We start from the raw sequence: 14,572 nt of genomic DNA on the forward strand, positions 1-14,572 counted from the left end.
TAGTGTACAAGGTCAGTCAGGGTTTTCTCCAGAAATGGCTCCATTCTACACTGACTGAGCATGGGCTGCAACTAGATGGGTTCCAGGAGTTCTTGCACACCTGGCAGAGAGGAAGTATCCACTGCCCCCAGTGATATGCTGCCCCATTTTCAGCATATGGTTAAAATCCCAAACAATAAAATAAAATAAATGTGTCCAATCACAGAAAGAAGCCATTCATAGAGAAAGGAGGGGCAGTTACATGGATATGCCTCTTTGGCTTATGCTATTCGAAATATATACAACAAGGCTTACACTGCTGTATATCACCAACAGACTTTGTTGTTGTTAACTATCACCAAATCAACATTGACTTATGATGACCCATGAATGAGAGATCTGCAGGTCATCCTGTCACCATCAGCCTTGCTCAGATCTCTCAGATTCAGAGCCATGGCTTCCTTAACTGGGTCTGTTCATCTGTAATATGGTTTCTCTCATTTCCTCCTGCCTTTTACTTTGCCAAGCATTATTGTCTTTTCTAGCAAGTTATGTCTTCTCAAGATATGTCCAAAGTATGTCAGTCTCTGTTTAGTCATCTTGACTTCTAGGGACAATTCAGGCTTGATTTACTCTAGGACCAATTTATTTATTTTTTTTAGCAGTCCACAGTATATGTAAAACTCTTCTCCAGCACCACATTTCAAATCAATTGATTTTCTTCCAGTCAGCTTTGTTCACTGGTTACCGACTGGGTCAGGCTAAGGGAAATCTTGAACTATTTCAACATCTTCATCATCTATTTTAAAGTTATTTAAACCATCTGTAATCATAAATTTTGTTTTCTTAATGTTCAACTATAAACACGCCTTTGCACTTTCTTCTTTGAGTTTCTTCAGCAATCATTCCAAGTCTTTACTTTTGCCTCAGATGCTGCTGCTGAATAACCAAAGGAGACCGTGCTGGAGGAAAGGCCACAACTTTATTAAGCAAACCATTGGTAGGGTTGGCACAAAGCATGAGGTCAGGATCTGCGAAATCAAACAACCCCACATTTGTCTGATTAACCACAACCTGGCACCCACCAGGCATTGGGATGACCTAGGGGCTAAGGAACACTGTATGACCGCATCTCTGCCATGCGTTCACATATTCGCTAAGCCCCTAGTCACCGGGAGGCGCTCTTGCATTATGGCCCCCACAATGGCCATACGCCTGCCCTATTCGCCCCCGGGTCCTGACTGACTCCCAAACCAGAGCTCCGTAGCCCTGGTACCACACCGTGCAGATCCTGGCCTATGCTGCCGCTCCAAAGTTGTGACAAAAAACCCAAACCCAAGCGGTGGGTGGGTGGGAGAAGGCTCAGTTCCTCCCCCCTTTCCTGCTTGGCTCCTAACCATCCGGAGCCAAGCGCCAACTGAGGGCCGGGGCTGGCAGCACAGCCTATATAGGCCTAAGCCCCGCCCTCAGTGCCACCTGACCAGGAGACTCCTCCTCCAGGGCAGCTGAACCAATCATCTGCCCTGGAGGACCGGAACTCCCGGTCACCGAGCCCAGCTCCCAGAGCGTCGCGGGGTGGAAGGGCCTCCCTTTCACCCTGCGCACCAATAGGGAGCTGGGGCAAGCCCCAGAGCACTCTGGGGCTTGTAGTCGTTCGCTGCATCTAGCGGCAAAGCAGTCAGCCCGCCGAGTCGGGCAACTGCTTTTTTCTTTCTAGTAGTATGGTGTCATCTGAATACCTGAAATTGTAGATGTTCTTCCACCAACTTTCATGCCTCCTTTCTCCAAGTCTAATCCTGCTTTATGTATTATTTGTTCAGCATACAGGTTAAACAAATAGGATGAAAAAAATACAGCCTTGCCTGACCCCCTTGCCAACTGATAATTATTCTGTCTTGACAGTAACCTCTTGTCCAGAGTAGAGATTAAGACCATGAACTTTATCACACAGGGGTCCTGGGACAGCCTCAGAATGGAAGGGAAGGGAACAGAACGAGTGGGGATGCATTTTACCGCACACAAGGAAGTCTCTCATTCATTCCATTCCCCTCTCTTCCATTCCTGATCTGTTCCAGAGGGAGAAATTTTTGAGAACTAACAGTTCTCAAAAATTGCCCCCTCTGGAACGGATTGGGAATGGAAAAGAGGGGAACGGAATGAGTGAGGGACTTCCTTGTGTGTGGTAAAATGTGCCCCTACTTGTTCTACACATGTTTCTGGCCCCTTCCATTCTGTTCTGAGGCCATACTGCGGAGGTCCTGTGTGGTAAGGTTCCATATTCCCTTCTCAGGCTAGGATGTATCCTTATTCCCCTTTTCTAACTGACTATTTACACTGAGGGGTTTAGCAGCCAATGAGGCTGAGGGAAACTGCTATGAGGTGCAGTTATAATGCGGTTTATGTACCCCAAATAGGATGATGTTTATTGCTCCCTGAGGGGTTAAAAGCCGCTAAGGCTAGGATAGGCTATTGTGAGGGGCAGTTGGAAAAGGGTTTTTAGCTATCCTAGATAGGGATGAGGAAAGTTCTTAATTAAATTGTTGTGATAATATCCTGCAGGAGATATAGTGCTTGGTGACTAGTGGAGTCACAGATAACCAAAAGGGTTAAAAGACATAGAAGATAGATAAAAGTTCTATTAGAACTCAGACTGTAAAGAAACATTTATAAGGCTATAAAGAAACAATTACAAAGATAATCAAAACGAACTGTTAAACCATGTAACTACTAAAATATTTATGCATAATATCCATCTTGCATGCCATCCACTAAGAAAGATACTATATTCAACCTGATTTGTAAATAAAGTCCTTTTGTTTGTTCAACAAGCAGTTGTCTGAAGTGGTTAAAAAACATTTAAAATGCTACCAACACAGAGAAAAGTCTTTTAGGTTTGGGACACATCAGATAATGGGTGTGTGGTTGTCAATGAGGAATTGGTGCCAAGATGGGGGGAGAAGTTGAAGAGCCAGAGGGTTGGGGTCATGGCCAGCCAAGAGCAGGACTTGGAGGACGAGGAGGAGGATGGGTCTACTTCAGAACAAGGAGTAATTGAGGCTACACCAGGTGTTAATTCTGCTCTGCCAGAGCCCAGCCCTGATCTCCCAGCCCCAGAGGAGAAGGTTCAGGCAGGTCCTAGTGCTGATGGGATTCCTCTGGTGGTACAGAAGCTTAGTGGTGACTCTGGGGAGGAACCAGGCCTAGAGGTTCCCTCTTTTAGGCAACCCAGGGCTGAGAGTGCTGTCAGATGCAGGTCCAGGAGGATTGCTGAGAGACAATTGGCAAACAAGCCTCAGCTGGCACCGAGGAGGAAATCTCCTACTTAACCACCTGTGAGATGCTAACTCGGTGCCAGAGTTTATTGCATGATCCTTTGGTGTGACTGCTGCCTGCACTGGCTCTGTGTATCTTGACTCCTTGTTGCCTTGACTTTTGATTTTGGAACGAACTGGACTATTGCTACCTTCTGATTGACCTGACCTTGGACTGGACTGGTTATTGTGATCTCTGTATTCTTGAATTTGGCTTTGACTTTTGGCTTGCTCTCTCGCTCACTCCTTGCAAGGTTTGTGGACTGTTTCCAGCTGCATAGCTAATTACCTTGCTGAGCCATCCTTATCGGTGTGTGTCTGTTTGTGTTGGCTGCAGTCCAGGACAGCTGTCATCTGGAGAGAGCTCTAGTGTAGATGGTACTAGAGATGAAAACTGAGTTTGAGTGTTGTGCCACAAATTAGGCAGCAATAATTGCTGCTCCTTAACATATTGGTGGCAGTGGTGGAATCAAAAAGGTCCAATACTAATCTATTAATTCTGGACTCTATAAAAATGAGAGGGGCTAGCAAATACACACCTGTGGTCAGGAATTTCTCCTGATGCCTTTGAACTTCCCAATGATGAACTGACTTTGCCTTTGCAATATTAACTCATAATTACATTGTAAAAATGTAATTATGATGATGGTGATTATGATATGATGAGGAGGAGGAGGAAGAGGAGATGTTGAAGACTGTATCTTAAATTTCTCCTCCTCCTCAAAATGAATGTCTTTTAACTATATGTAGATGAGATAGTTTCCCTAATACTGTATACCCAATTAAACACCACATTCTATTTAGTATTTAGTATAATTGTTTATGGGCCAGCATCTCTTACAGAAAATTGTAATGATCCACCAATGAAATCCGTCTTTTGTAGATGGCTGTCTTGTTGTGGTTTGCAGCCATGGGGATTTCTTCTGAACAAGCATTTGGAGAACAGAGTATTACACTATTTTCATTTATTGCTCTCATTTTCATCCCCCAGAGCCACTATAACTTAACCATACTTGAGAGCTCCAATTCCATCTTATGGTCTGCATAATTTTCCTATATTTTATCAGGGGCTCTGAGTTCCTACTTACATTTAATTATGCTCCCTGATAAGTAGGTTAGAATAAATACTATAGAAACACTTTCAATCACATTAATACAGTCAAGTCAAAAAGTGGCTGCAAACAGTAGACTATCCTTTTTTGGTTGTTTGCTGCCCCCAAGTCGACTTGGACTCATGGCGACCCTGTGAATGAGACATGTCCAAGACTATGCTGCATACCATTATTCTTGTAGGGGTGTTCCTTGTTAGCAGTTAAGATCATCTAATGAAGTAGATATATGATCTGGAGATAAAGAAAGGAAATGAAGCATTTATATATGATTGCTAGAACTGATATATGGGTTTAATAATGACAAAATATGGAGAATATGTCATCTCATATTCTCAGTATGAATGCTACATTGTTTTATAGACAGTGTAATTCATAGTCCTTGTCACAATCTGCCAACACCTGGTTTCTGATTATTCTTTCAACTGTTATCATTATATTGACACGAAGCCTATTCAGTTCTCATTGGCATGCTTAGGTTAGAGGTAACTTGCTACAATTAAGTATTTACTTGTGGTTAATATATATTTTCCAATAACATAGGTATAATTTCACCACTTCTGGTTTTTTAAACTATAATTGTAAAGAATTACTTAACTAATGGCTATTTTTTTTAAAAAAAATTGCACAATATCTCTCTCACACACAAACACACACATAGGATACTTAGCATTTTCTCCAATTTGGTGAAACAGTTGAAGGTCTCAGTGAGATTTTGGTCATGGTGTCTATTTGAATAGCACCATGAATGTCCTAAGTGTTCTGCAACAGAAACAAAACAAAACAATTGAATAAACAAGAACCAAGAATCCTATATGATGGTTCTCACTAGCATTTTTTTTTTTTTTTTTGGTATAGTCTTGAAAATATCATTTGTAGTTTATTATCAGCAGACATATTTGTCAAGGTGAGTCCCACTCACCCAACTATTTTCCTATTGTTTCAGCCCAAAGGGGTTTTTCTATCCCCCTCGCTGCCACCAATTTGTAACTAACCCTTTTAAAAATTCTCTAGATTTTGTTTTAAAATGCTTAATATTAGTAGTGTTGATATATACTGAAACTGTAGACAAGCTTTTGTTAAAATGAAAATAGAACTTTATTTACAAGATGACTTAAACAATATTTCTCTAGTAGGTGATGGATTAGACAATTGTGATTTCATATAATGGTGTTAATGGTTTCACTTTTTGATTTTACTTTCTTGGGCCTGTTACAGACAGCCAAATTAAAGCTACTTCAGGTCTCTTTGGAGGTATGCTGTTTAAATGATGCATGCATCCTAAGAATCTGGAAGCTGCACCAAAGCTGCACCCCAGTGCTTAGGAATGGAGGGTGGCTTTGGTGCGACCTCCAGACTCTTAGGACCCATGCATCATTGAAATAGCACACCTCCTAAGAGACCCGAAGCAGCTTTATTTTGGCAGTTTATAACAGGCCTTGGTCTTTATTTTGTTTTAGTTACAGTTCCTCTTATTCCACTCTCCTCAGAGAACAATGGTTGCTGTTATTGAGGGCTCACACAGTGGGGTTTATCACACCATGGAAGGAGGCATCGAAGGAGAACGGAATTGACGTGGCCTGGAACGAGTGGGGAATGAGTAGGGGATGCATTTTACTGCACACAGAAGTCCCTCACTCATTGAATTCCATTCCACATCCGTTCCCCATCCATCCCAGAGAGGGCAATTTTTGAGAACTGTTTCAGAACAGTTCTCAAAAATCACAGTCCTCAGGAGATGGATTGAGAATGGTAGGGAAGGGAACAGAATGAGTGAGGGACTTCTGCTTGCAGTAAAATGCATTCCCCACTCATTCTGTTCCCTTCCTGGCCCCTTTTGGACCATTCTCCAACCATGTCAAGAGCCTGAATGATAAACTCCACTTGTCTTCTTTTAATAAATAAATAATAAAATCTTTATTTGTATCCCGCCCTTCCAAACGATCAGGGCGGCTTACAATGATGCAGCAAGTGCAAGCAAAATACAAAGGTATTTTCCCCTTAAAACCCTATTAATAAACCTGCCTGTTTGAATATCTCTATCACACAGGATATTTCTCTACATTAACTCCCTTACTTGGAGTCCTGTATGAGTTTTAAGTCCCTCACTTCTGGATTTTAATTCAGTTTCTCTCTGGAACCCTCACACCACCACCACCACCACCAACAACAACAACAACAATTGTCCCTCTCTGGACTTAACTAAAATCCTGTCTGACATCCAACTGTCACTGACTATTTATCCACTCCAGCCTTTGATTTTATTGGCTGTTGCCAGCTCACATTCTATTGGCTGTGGCTAAGAATAATGCCCTACTCTGACTTCTCTCCACAATATTGCTCTCAATTTTTCTTCTTCTCATGTTTCTTCTGTGAAACCTAGTTGCCTGCTCGGTATGCACTAGCCAAAAACTATCCCACTGAATTCAAACCTTCATCAGGAAGGGCAGAGGACAGGGTTGTTGTTATTTCATTGTCCATTTGTGACTTTTGCTTCTCAATCCACTAGGTACTCTCAGGCAATAAAATGGGTAACCATGTTTGAAACATTAAATAAATGACTAAAAACCAAACACCTCTTTAAAATTAGTTATAAAGCCAATACCTATTTAAAAAAATCAGCTAAAACTGCCAGGACCTCATTTTAATCTTGTCAGCTTTCTTATATTTCTGGACAAATAATGATCTAAACCCAAATGGCAACTACTAGCATAGACACAATCTGATTGTATGGGATGGTCACATACAATATGTAATCAGCATATGATTATTCTGTATGTACAGAGATCTTGTAGCTCCTTTGAGACTAACTGAAAGAAAGAATTTGTCAGCATGATGTTTCATAGGAGCTTATCACTCATCCCCCAGGGACGTTCCCAGGGCAGAACGAAAGGGAGCGGGATGGGAACAGAATGGGGGTTATCACACATTTTATCACATGCCAGAACACCACCGAAACTGCCAGAAGTTCCCATTCTGTTCATGATCCGTCCCAGAGGAGGCGATTTTCAGGAACTGGTCAGAAGTGTTTGTTCTGCAGTAGCGGCAGTGTTCTGGCATGCGATAAAATGTGTGATAGCCCCCATTCTGTTCCAATCCCACTCCCTTTTGTTCCACACCAGGAATGTCCATAGGGGTTGTGTGCGTAAGCTTAATAGAGTTCAGTCAGAAGTATTTGAGGAAGTAGACTGAAGTCTATGAAGATTCATGCTGGCAACTTCTTTTAGTTAGTCTCAAAGGTGCTACAGGATCTCTCTTCATACTGATTCTACAGACTAACATGGCTATATCTTTGAATTCTATGATTATTCTGTGTGCTGGAACTAAGAAAAGACCTCCACCCTTCCAACTCTTCCATATTATACATGAAAGAGAATGCTTGGTCTCTCTCTCTCTCTCTCTCTCTCTCTGTGTGTGTGTGTGTGTGTATACACATTCTGTCCATTATCTATTAGTAGGTTTTTGAGGTAGCAAAACATATGCAACAATAAGATTCCAAGTTTATTTCATCACCTTGTCTAGTCAATAATATGATATCAATGCTATTTGTAAATAAAAGTATTAAACATTCACAGCACTGATTTGACCTCTTTCTCTCTCTGTGTGTGTGTGTGTGTGTGTGTGTATTACCATGTGTACAGAAAAGCTAAACAACTTCTTCAACAATAGTTAAACAGGGTAAATCTACATGTATGCCCCATGGCAAAAAACTCACACTACTGACAAAGTGTAGGAAGGAAACATGAGATTCTACATCCCAGTGGGCTTGTATTTTAACAAGTTGCTTCTACTAATTACTGCAGTGTGATTGACCTTCATTAGTCTAAGCAAAATTAATTTGGAGTCTCAGCCCATTTTAATCAAAATGTGTCTGCTATATCATATTTTAGTGGGGATGTCAACAGAACAGCAAGATACTGAGCTAGTTGAATTCCTGAAGTTCAAAGCTTAAGCACAGAACATCTCTACCCATGGTTTGTAACGACACTACATATGTCCACATCAGTATATTCTACTGTAGGCATTCCTTAATTACAGTCACATTATCATAATGTTACCATGATACACAGTGAATTCAGATTTTTTCCCCATTGAAAATGCCATGTGACATTTCAAAATTTAAACCAGTCAGATGAATAAGTGAACTAGAACAGAAATTGCCACTGAAAACTTCACTTTCCTGAATTTTGTGTTGCAAAATTCAGTAAATTCAATTGCCCCTCAGTAAAACATCCAAAAAATGTACACATAAGGGAAATCATACACTAAAAGTATGCATTGCACAAAAAAAGCGATCAACCTGATATACTGTTGTTGTCTGTCATTAAATCAGCTTTCACTGAATCTGTAAATGAGAAACCTGCAAGGGTCCCAGTCATCATCAGTTGTGCTTAGGTCATGAAAACCTGGGGCAACTGCTTCCTTTATTGAATCAATCCATCTGTGATGTGGTCTTCCTCTTTTCCTATAATCTTTCAAAGAGCATTAATGTCTTGGAAAGTAGGTTGCAGAAAGAATTCACAAAATGTATGCTTGTAGAAAGTGCACACACAAGGATGTATACTAAGAGGGAATAGACTTATTTTTTGGTTCAGAATTTTAAAACAAGTGTATACTGGAACAAAAGTGGATGCATCAAAATTCAAAGTAGAAAAATGGGTGGGTGGGGGCAATCAGTCAAAATGATTTTTTCCTACATAAAAACTATAAGGTGGAATCCTATTTTTAATCCCAAGTAGAGTAGATCCATTTGAGCAATGGAATTACCCTATGTGTGGAGTCATCATTTTATCTAAAGGGTCTTTTCTGTTTAGGGATAAGCAGAAGGTTTGTTTGTTTGTTTTGTTTTGTACAATATTCTAGAAGCTTCCCTTGTGAAAGTTTCAGTGTACATCTAGTTAATGGTTCTCTGTCTACTGGACTGAATCCACTGGACTGATGTCATTATATCTGTATTTTTTTAAATGAAGTTGTTTGCTCAATAAAGTACTAAGTGAATCTGCTGCAGCTGTCATCATTTACAGTATCCCACCATGCTAATACATAGGCCTACAGTCTTTATTAGGTATTAAACATAGGTATGATGCTCTATAAGGTTATGAGGGCAGGGATGGCATCAACATTTAGTCTGACTTTCACTATAAAAATATCAAATTAAGGAAATGGAGAAGACGCCACTATTATCAATTTTCAGCAGTGGAAGACACAAAGGTGGTGTTGAGGTTAAGGCCATCAGTTTGCACCACAACTCAGACTTTCTGCTTGTTCTGGAACTACTACCAGTCAGTGTCAATGGTGATCTCTAAATTATATAGTTATGGCAAAGGGAGAAATAACTTTATTCACTTACTTTCTACACATGAGACATAATTTTACACATCTCTACCATTCTTCCCCCTGTTTGCAATCCATTTTATTTAACACACACACATGCACATATATTATGATGACAAACAGCACCCAAAAACCTCAGACTCCCCCCACCCCCATTTCCTTCAGACACAGATATATACACATGTGGACTGGACAGTTTCAGAATGAAAATGGGATCTCATTTGCTTGTTCATTCTGATATTGCCAACAATTTACAGAAGCCACAGGCTCCTGCCTAACTTCAATTTAATCAGTTTGCCACTGACTATTAAATGCAGTAAGTAGAAGATCATGGTCATAGTCCTGAATAGTATGATTAACTCTACTGCAGAAGTAATCATAACAAAATATAGACTTGACTGATAGAGAAAGATCACTGTGACATTAAATGTGATAGCTTTAACAGCAGAAATTCTGCAGTAAATCAGGGAAAGGAACAGGAGGGAAGCATTCTAAATAAACAAAAGTTCAGAGGTGTTCACTGAATTTTATTTCAGATAGAACTAAGATTTGTCTTTTCCTCCAACAACTTTTTTTCAATGTACTAAATTAATAGTAGAAAACTATGGGCTGAGAAGGGAGAAAAACAAAAGAATTCTGAGTCTTACTAGAACAATTGGTTCAAGGCAGAGAACCACTGGACTCTGATTTTGTGGGTCTCTCATTGTCTATTGTGGAGAAAGAGCACAGAATCTTTTCTCTGGCATGACACCAATTTAAATTGGCTTGTCTCTAGTTTGCTACAGTCCAGAACTGATTTGTCAAAATTTTGGTTTGCCAGTTGGTATCCTGGAGATTGGGGCCTTGACTGCACCACACCAGCAAGCACTCCATTTTGGTATCATCCAAAGCTGTAAAGAAGAAGCATTGTCCAGAACTGCATATCAGTACAAAACAGAATGACACAAGACATTTTCCTATGGTATTTTACAGCCCATCTGTTTACCACATGTAAAAAGCTATTTAAAAGCCTGCAGAGCCTCCATACAACAAGAAAGAATTGGGGCTACTGCACTAGCTTTGAAATGTTCAACCTGTTTTCATTCTTCATCACACATAGAAGGTAATGGTCAATAGGAGAGAACATTCTATGTAGGCTTTCTGCATGTATCAGAATGCTGGAAAATATGGCTTATATCTAATTCACATACTGAGACACTTTCCTTACATGTAAAAACCTCCCTCCCACCACAGGTAAAAGTAAACCTTTACATGAAATGGGCAATGAAAGCAGGGATTGGGAGAGTGGAGTAAGCAAACTCATGGTTGCTCTCCTACTCAAATGTTGTATGTGCACACACTTCAGTTCTTAAATAGAGCTTAAGTTGAATTCACATGGATCTCAGCTTCCTCCCTCAAAGACAAGGTTTTCCCTTTAAACCTATAATGGCAATCCCATTCCCCCCCCCCCCACACACACACCGGAGGTTGTGGAGCTGGGATTGGCTGTTTGCTAGGCCTCCCAAGGGCAGAGACTAGGACTTAATTTGCCATAGCACTGTTGCCATGGCAACTGGCTCTCTAGGGGCTTGGCTAGGCTGTTTGGTCACGTCGCCCCCAGTTCCCCTTCATTCTGGAGCAATTGTGCGACCCACCCACCCACCCACCCTGGGATAGTATGAAGCTTGCTTGGCCACTTAGGGGCTGGGTAGGAATTTTTTCCCTTTTCCCTTTTTCACCTACCCCAAACTGTTACCAGCGACATGTGGAAATTGGCTTGGGTGGAGTCTTAATGATAGTCAATCTGGCTTAATATAATTTTAATTCTAATTGGATTCAATCAATAATATTTGGCATCAATTCTTTGAATTTGATCTCAGCGAGCACCTTGGACACCCTACTGGGTGTTAGGAAAATTTCTTGAAACATCCCTATGGGCCTTGTGACCTGGGGGTGGCTGAACGAAATGGACCTTGGGTCTGGCTTGAAGGTATACCCCAACTTTAATCTTTGCAGATTGGGAAGGGGGACTTCTTGCTGGGCTTCCTTATGCGGGCTGTCCAACGGCAACCCAATTTATGGACTGTCGTTGAGGGCCCAGGTGTTATCGTCCTTAATAAGCTGCAAAAGTAGTCTGCGGTAAGACACCAGTATGCAGCCTGTTTTGTTATGATAATAGTGGCAGTTCTGTTAAGAACTCATTAAATAGGTCAATAAATGGCCCTGCTTTAACCCATACATTTGTGTCTGGTCTCTTTATTCCATGGGTAGAATAGCAATGATTGGTTAGGATATCTGCACCAGAACCTTTCTCGGGTTTAGGTCACTCGTAAGTGGAGTATCTACATAGGATGTGTATTCTTCTAGAGTAGATCTCTTATTTGTGGTATTTCTCATTCAGCCAGAGCTTCTGATCAGAGCTTCTGATTTATTAGTCTTTAAAGTGCTGCAAGATGTTGGTTTCTATCTCACTTTCCAATTCTATTATCAATGCTACTGTTCAGTAAGCTATGACTAAAGGTTGAAAGTAGCTGATTTTATTTATAAAATTCATTTCCCCCTGCCTTTTCAGCCTCAAAGTGGCTTTCAAGGTGGTTTGTGATATTGTGTTTTGTTTTGTTTTTAAAATAATATAACAATAAAAGCCATAAATTCTATAGAAAACAACAACAGAGATCACTAGGGGGAAAATCCACATACAAAAAAAAATCTTGGACATTAAAATAACGCTGATACAAAATCTTCTTAGCGAGAAGATAATACAGATCAAAGGGTTAACTGAACAAAAAGTTTAAATTGGTTGCTTGAAAACTATAAATGAAAGAAGTAAATGAACTTAACTTCAGAGTGCATTCCATAGTTGAAGTTATATGAATAAAAATACCTGGTACAGATTACAAAAAATAAAGTCCATGGCAATGGATGCAATTGATTGTAAAAATCATTTGAAAGGTGAGAAGGGTACTTGGGTGGCATTGGTGGCAATGGGGTACTCAGATGAGCTTATTATTATTATTATTATTATTATTATTATTATTATTATTAAGCTTTATTTATATAGCGCTGTGGTTTTACACAGCACTGTGCATACAATCTTTTAATTAGACGGTTCATTGTGGTTCATTGTTTGTTGATGGTATTGTTTATGGTGCCAGGGCAATAACTATCTTTAACACCTTCTCCACATTACCAAAATATTAGTGGTTGTTTGGATACTTACTAAAAATTAATAAAGCTCCTGCAAAAATAAAAGTCTACCAGTTGTGTTTAATGTAGGCTTCATTTCATATTTCTGGTTTGACATAAGGGCTGTGAAGACTGGCTGGAAAGGCCAGTCTGAGGGTGGAGTCAGGGTGTGGTGTCACATGATGCAAACTCCAGCTCTGTCCCCAAGCCAGCATGATACTGCACACCACACCACATGGTGTGCATCACTGCACTCCTCTGGCAATGTATTTAGATGATGCAGCGCCAAAGGAACACCAAAATAAACAAATTAATTATTATAAAGCCACAGTGCTGGTGGTGATGGCACCCTTTCTAGGGCACAAAAAGGAGCTGCTTTTTGCAGCTCCTTTTTGCATCACAGAAAGGCCAGATTGGGACTGAGGCGTGCGGTTGCCACAGCCCCAATCTGATGAAGATAGAGATAGTCATTATGGTGAAAAATATCACATTGTAGATTTATTTTCAGGTGACACTGTTCTTAACTGTCATTAAGTTTACTTTGACTTACAGTGACCCTATGAATGAGAGTTCCAAGTCCCCATATAATCTCCCACCCTGTTTAGGTCTTACAGACTCAGAGTAGTGGCTTTCTTGATTGAGTGGATCCATCTGGAATGTGGTTTTCCTCTTTTCCTGCTGCCTTCTACCTTGCCAAGCATTATTGTCTTTTCTAGTCAGTTATGTCTTCTCATGATATGCACAAAGTATGCCAGCTTCAGTTTACTCCTCAAGGCCTCTACAGAAAGATCAGGCTTGATTTGTTCTAGAACCCATTTATTTTTGTATTTATACAAATACACTTATTAGTATCAGCAGTCCAAGTTAACCACAATTTCTCCAGCACTGCCTTTCTAATGAGCTGATCTTCTTTTCGGCTTTCTTCACTATCCAGCTTTCACACAACCATATATACAAGTGGAAAATACGATGGCATGGATAATCCTAACTTTAGTATTCAATAGCATATCTTCACCATTCAGTAGTATAAATGTGGCAAATGCAATAGACAGTATAAACACAATTTGGGAACAGTATAAAACTACGGGAGGGGGAGTGCCAAAGGTCCACTGAACCCACGATGTTCTTTGTCCAAGGAGCACATCATGTGCTCCTTCAAATATTCTGTTTCAAACTAGGACTTCTTAGGTAATATCAAATTGTTATTTCTAGGATAAGGATAGGTATGCAGCTCTCTCCTCATCTTAAATCCTATTCCTAAAGTAATTTAAAAGGCTGAACCCCACTGAGTTTGTATTAGCATTTTGAAGGCAGAAACATGCCAGTTTGGAAGAATGTGTTCAAATCCTCATTGTTCTTGCCTTTGAAACTCAAGAGAGAGACACATATCTTTCTGCACTGATTAATTTTAACTTCTTCTTTTTTGGCTCAAGGGAAACACTTTAGGAAAAAGCCTGAATGGCCATTATATCATGTACATATTAGAGCACATTTTTCTTTAAACCAGATGCCCAAATTAATAAGGACCTTTCCTCATTCAGCACTGCCATATTGGTAAATATTTTCTGACTGGCTAAAAACCAAAGTGCAAAAAATAAAATAAAAAATGCTTTCTCAGCTGTCACGTACAGTCAAGATCAAAGAATGGCATGCAGGTTTCTGATATTTCACATT

This window comes from Sceloporus undulatus, chromosome 5 (assembly GCF_019175285.1).
Source record: "Sceloporus undulatus isolate JIND9_A2432 ecotype Alabama chromosome 5, SceUnd_v1.1, whole genome shotgun sequence".
NCBI lineage: Eukaryota > Metazoa > Chordata > Lepidosauria > Squamata > Phrynosomatidae > Sceloporus > Sceloporus undulatus.